Below are 6486 nucleotides of genomic sequence, written 5' to 3'. Positions count from 1 at the left end.
CAATTCTTTACCTCTGAGCCACCTGGAATGGAAGTCATACCATCAACACTGGAGATTAGAAGGAAAAGATCAAGAATTTAAACATAAGCCTACAGAAATCTGTGGATTTGGGATTTTAAGAAACACATTGTTTTTGAGATGCTAATATTTGTGCCACATGGTGGAAATGACATCCCCTACAACCACTTTAACTTACCACGAAGATGTTTAAAGATCAACTTATATGCATACAAAGGAGCATGCTACTTTTCAATGTCAGTTTTTAGGGGCTACCCCAGCAAAAAGAAAAGCCCTGGTCTCAGCCTTGCGCTGTGCTGGCTGCCTGATCCTACCTGGATGACTGATGCCCTGAATCTGCTTGTCTGGAATTTACGGTTCCACCAGGCTGTGGGGGCAAGAACTGCCTGAATTCTTCTTCCATCTTTGGTGTGGTTAAAGGCCCACATCAAAGGCTCCAACTGCTTGCGGCAAGGAGGGGTGGGGCTCTTCCTGTTTAACCATTTCCTGCCCAATTCTGGTGAGCCGTACATAAATTAATTTCAAAATTTTAACTAAAAGGTAGGCCAGGGCTTCCCAAGTGGTCCAGTGGTTAAGAATTTGCCAGCCAATGCAGGGGACATGGGTTCGATCCCTGGTCCGGGAAGATCCCACATGCCATGAGGATACCTAACCTTCGAGCCACAACTACTGAAGCTGGTGCCCTAGAACCTGTGCTCTGTAAGGAGAGAAGCCACTGCCCCAAGGAGCCTGCCTGCCACAGCCAGAGAGTAGCCCCTGCTGGATGCAACTAGAGAAAACCTGTGGGCAGCATTTCTTCCAAGAAGAGACATTCTCTTTAGCAAATGCTAGTTCTTTTCGAACAGTGAAAAGGTGAATTTCAAAGATGTCCTCCTTCTCATTAAATAGGAGAAAATCTGGGCTTTTGAGTGGGCTTCCCAGGTGGTACTAGTGGTAAAGAATCCACCTGCCAATGCAGGAGACTCAAGAGACATGGATTCAGTCCTTGGGTGGGGAAGATCCCTTGGAGCAGGAAACAGCAACCCACTCCAGTATTCTTACCTGGGAAATTCCATGGACAGAGGAGCCTGGCAGGCTACAGTCCATGGGGCTGCAAAGAGTTAGACACGAAGGAGCACAAAATTTTTCCTGGGCTTTTGACCCAAGCCGCCCCATGTATCTCTTTGTTCTTTGGCATCAAGGCTGTGCTTGAATTTGGTCCAGTGCAAGGTTCTTGCAGGCTGGAAGTGCTTCTTGGTGTAGCTGGGATGCACAGTCTAGGTTCAAGATCTCTATGCCATGATGCCTCTTCTTCCTCATTCTTTTCATTCAACCATTGTGTGCCCACTCATGGGCACTGCCTTCTTCATCCCCATCCCCATGCTCAATGTGATGACCTAAGAGGGCACAGCAGACAATGACAAGCTGAGGAGTGATGGGGCAGCCCCATAACACAGACATCAGGCCTGCAGAGAGTAGTCAAGTTGCTGCCCAGACCAGGCACACACTGTAGCTGGGGTGTCCAGAGGTGACACCCTTTAGCATGGATGTCATCAGACCTGGCTAGTTAGGACAGGCCTCAGGTCAGAATGTCAAAGGATGGATGCTTTCATGAGAGTAAGAATTGGGAGAGGAGGCATAGGGGCTTTGTGGAGTTGAGACACTTGGGCCTGTTTCCCTCTTCCTAACGAGTTACCCCTTTGTTTCCTAGGAGGAAACCTGGTCCCCACTTGTGATGGCCGGCAGGTGCAGCAGGGCCCTCTGGCTTGGGTGACAGGGGCTGCTTCTGCTTCACTCATCGGCATGAGGAATACTGTGGTGGTGACGGGGAGGAGACAAAAAAGATGGGGACAGAGGAGCTGGAATAGCAAATCCAGGGCTGTGGTTACCCGACGACCCAGAGAAGCACTGAACTAGGAACCTAAGAAAAACACCCTGGAGTTATTTGAGTTTTGTGTTCCAAGGAGCTAAGAGTGGTCAGCGAGACTGGCTAAATGGCAAGGATTGAACTAAATATCTTATCCCATTTAGTCCTTAGGCTCACCCTGTGGTGTAGAAATCATCACACCCACTTTATCAGTAGAGCAGCAGGCTCAGAAATGTCAAGTGATTGGTCCAAGGTCATCGAATAAATAAGAAGTGACACAAATTCAGACCTGAATCCAGTGCTGGGCCCTTTATTCCACTATACTGATCTGGTCTAAAAGCACCTGAACTTCCAGGAAGTCAATCGTCAGGGTTTTGCTGGGTGGATTCTCCTGGGCTTTTCTTCTCTCCCTCTTGAAGTTGTTATTTAGCTAAGATGGTGGGCGGTGGCCTAGGATATTTTATCTCTTTGCTGGAGCTGACCCTGCTTTCCCCCCTCCCCTCCCCAGCCCCTTTATTGTTTACTCCCTAAGTCATGTCTGACTCTTCTGCAACCCCATGGACTGTAGCCCACCAGGCTCCTCTGTCCACAGGATTTTCTAGGCAAAAATAGTGGAGTGGGTTGCCATTTTCATCTTCAGGGGATATTCCCAACCCAGGGATTGAACTGAGTCTTCTGTATTGGCAGGAGGATTCTTCACCACTGAGCCATCAGGGAAGCAAGCCCCCAGCCCCCTACACGCTCACTAAAACCAGGAATCGCATCCTATTTGCTTAGGTTGCTCTCAGTCGACCAGCTCAGAGTAACATTAAGCTGGCTGCACCCCTATCCTCCCAAACACACACACATACACACACCCACACCACTGTACTTAGAAAAAAGTCAATATGATGGCCTCTTTATCCAGGGAAGAAGGCTATTAGAGAAGAAATTATTCAGTAATAAGCTGACAGTAAGCTGAATTGGGGAGAGAAATAAACTAACCTTAGACCTGCACAATCATGGTCTGACATTCTTATTTTTCTTTCTTTTTCAAGTCAGTCTTTCAGACATAGCCTGGAAGGGGCAAACCCACAGCCTTTGGGAGAGGGGCTTGACCTGGGCCCAGGAAGATCAGAGCAGGGCTCTGGAGACAGGAGAGCAAGGAAAGGCCCAGCCTGGAGGAGGGAGGATAATATGGGATCCCCCCGGCGTAAGATAGAGGGGTGCATTTTCAAAGGAGATAGATATATGGAGGGGGACGTCCCTTGGCAAGTTTTCTGGCATTAGGCAGAGAGACTGGAGGGCAGAGGGAGGTGGACCCAACCCCACCCCTCAGCCCACTGTCTTGCTCTCGAAATTCCACAGCCCACAGTCATGCCTGGAATGGAGTATTCCATCTTCCTGCTTCCCAACGATGTGTTTTTCAACAGAGGAGTCTGAGCATCCAGAAGGTCTGAAGGGGGCGGTGCCAAGTTCAGGAAGAGGAAGGAGGTGCTCTAGAGTCACATATGTAGCTCGGCTTAGAGGAGGGTTGACTTGCTTCCTAGCAGTTGGGAAACAAAAGAACTCCATGGAGGGCAGGGCCCGATGGACTGCAGAAAGGAAGTCTTATCAACAAACTGTGGGATACCCACACAGGGGAATATTGTCCAGCCTTAAAAAGGAATGAAGGTCTGACACAGGCTATAACATGACTGAATGCTGAAGACATTATGCTACAAGTCATAGGGTGTAATGCATATCTAGTTAATAATACTGTATTGCATATTTGAATATTGCTAAGAGAGTAGATCCTAAAAGTCCTCAACCCAAGAAAAAAAATTGTAACTATGTAGGGAAATAGATGGGGAAACAATGGAAACACTGACAGACTTTATTTTGGGGGGCTCCAAAATCACTGCAGATGGTGACTGCAGCCATGAAATTAAAAGACGCTTGCTCCTTGAAAGAAAAGTTATGACCAACCTAGACAGCATATTAAAAAGCAGAGACATTACTTTGCCAACAAAGGTCCATCTAGTCAAAGCTATGGTTTTTCCAGTAGTCATGTATAGATGTGAGAGTTGGACCATAAAGAAAGCTGAGTGCCGAAGAACTGATGCTTTTGAACTGTAGTGTTGGAGAAGACTCTTGACAGTCCCTTGGATTGCAAGGAGATCCAACCAGTCCGTCCTAAAGGAAATCAGTCCTCAATATTCATTGGAAGGACTGATGTTGAAGCTGAAACTCCAATACTTTGGCCACCTGATGCGAAGAACTGACTAATTAGAAAAGACTCTGATGCTGGGAAAGATTGAAGGTGGGAGGAGAAGGGGACGACAGAGGATGAGATGGTGGGATAGCATCACTGACTCGATGGACATGAGTCTGACTGAGCTCTGGGAGTTGGTGATGGACAGGGAGGCCTGGTGTGCTCTGGTCCATGGGGTTGCAGAGATGGACACGACTGAGCAACTGAACTGAACTGAACTGATGGTGACAGACGTTAACTAGCTTTCTGTGGAGATCGTTTTGCAATGCATACAAATACTAAATCATCATGTTGTGCACCTGAAACTAATATAACATTATATGTTAACTGTACCTCAATTTTAAAAATCTGTAAAATATGGCAATACCTAAGACTATTTTCTCTCATTAAAAAAAAGAATAAAGAAGACATTACACTAAATCAAAAAAGCTAGACACAAAAGGACAAATATCGTAAGAATGCATTCACATGAGGCACTTATATTCATATAGAAAGTAGAATTTTTTAAAAATAATTTAATTTATATTTGGCTGCACTGGGTCTTTGTTGCTTTGTGAGGGCTTTCTCTAATTGCAGCAATTGTGGTGAGTGGGTTTCTCATTGCAGCGGCTTCTCTTGTTGGGAACAAGAGCTCTAGGGTGCACAGGGCTTCAGCAGTTGTGGTGCATGGGCTTAGTTGCTCTGTGGCATGTGGGATCTTCTTGAACCAGGGATTGAACCTGTGGCTCCTGCACTGGCAGGCAGACTTCCATCCACCACACCACCAGGGAAGTCCAGAAAGTAGAATGGTTTTTCACAAGAGATTGCTGGGAGGGAGGAATGGGGAGCTAGTGTTTAATGAGATGATAAAAAGTTCTGGAGATGGATGGTGACAATGTTTGCATAATGCTGTAAATGTGCACTTCAAAATGGTTCAAATAGTGAATTTTAGCTTATATATATTTTACCACATGCAAAAAAAGATAAATTAATCTAATAAAACCTTTAGATCTTTCAGTTTAAATACAGGGATTAGCAGAGCAAGTTAAATGATAATGTGAAGACACGTGAGAGAAATGCAGAATGTGGGACAGTCTACAAGAAAACCAGCCTGGACTTTTGAAAAGTTTGCGCCATGGGGGGAAAAGGTGGAGGAGTTCTTCGAATCAAAAGAGACTAAAAAGACACAATAACCAATTGTAATGCATGCGTTTAATAGGATCCTGCACCAAAAATGAACAAACCAAATAAAGAGACTTATGGACTAGATAGGAAGTGATATACAGAATTGATGTTAGTTTTCTTAGGTCTGAATATGGTATTGTGGTTATGTTAGAAAATGTGGATACTTTTAGGAGCTACATGCTGCAGTATGCTGAAATATCTAGGCGTGAAGTGTCATATCTACAACACACATCAAATGATCCAGAAAAAAACAAAGTGTCACATACCTGTAGACCAGGATGGAGCAGATAGGGCAAAAGGGAAACAACAGTTGAACCCTAGATGATGGGTGAACACTGTAGACTTCTTCCCATTCTTCTGTATGTTGAAAACATTAAAAAATATATATATATATATTTATCTGGCTGTGTGGGGTCTTGGATGCGGCATGTGGTATCTACTTCCCTGACCAGGGATTGAACCCAGGACCTCTACATTGGGAGCCTGGAGTCTTAGCCACTGGACTATGAGGGAAGTCCCTGTAGAATACACTCCTTAAATAAAATAAATCATTTATTATTATTTTATGTTTTGGCTGTACTAGGTCTTGGTTGCTGTGCGGGGGCTTTCTCTAGTTGCTGGGAGCAGGGGCTTCTCATTGCCACTGCTTCTCTTGTTCTGGAGCTCTGGGTTCCAGGGTACCTGTCCTGTGTAGCTGTGGCCCGAAGGCTCTGTTGTTCCAAGGCATGTGGGATCTTCCTGGACCAGGGATGGAACCCGAGTCCCCTGCATTGGCAGGCAGATTCGTATCCACTGGGCCACCACCAGGGAAGTCCCTGTTGAAAATACTGTTAATAAAAAGTTGGGAGAGAAAAGCTGCAGCTGTGCAGTAAAAGGAGCTGTGTGACCTTGGGCAGTCTCCTTGCCTCTTGGGCCTTAGTCTCAACCTAAGAACAGGGCTGAAAACACCTACTTTCCCACTGTCTCTGGATTAAAGTGTAAATCGCCTGGTCCAGCGGCTATAGGGTCATCGTCATTAGTATTATTATGACAGTCTCCAGCACGATGTCAGGTATTTATGGAGGCATGAGCGGCATCGGGAAACTCGAGCTCCCTGAAACTCACTTGAGCTCCCTAGGTGAGCCGACGCTTAGAAATGCTGCCTAGGGGTGGAGCGAGCGAGAGGCCGGGTAGATGTCGCTACGCCGCATCTCACACGCCTCCAGGCGGTAAAAAAGTGCGACTC

This window comes from Bos indicus x Bos taurus, chromosome 11 (genome assembly GCF_003369695.1).
Source record: "Bos indicus x Bos taurus breed Angus x Brahman F1 hybrid chromosome 11, Bos_hybrid_MaternalHap_v2.0, whole genome shotgun sequence".
Classification (NCBI taxonomy): domain Eukaryota; kingdom Metazoa; phylum Chordata; class Mammalia; order Artiodactyla; family Bovidae; genus Bos; species Bos indicus x Bos taurus.
Note: the sequence above shows the minus strand (reverse complement) of the source record.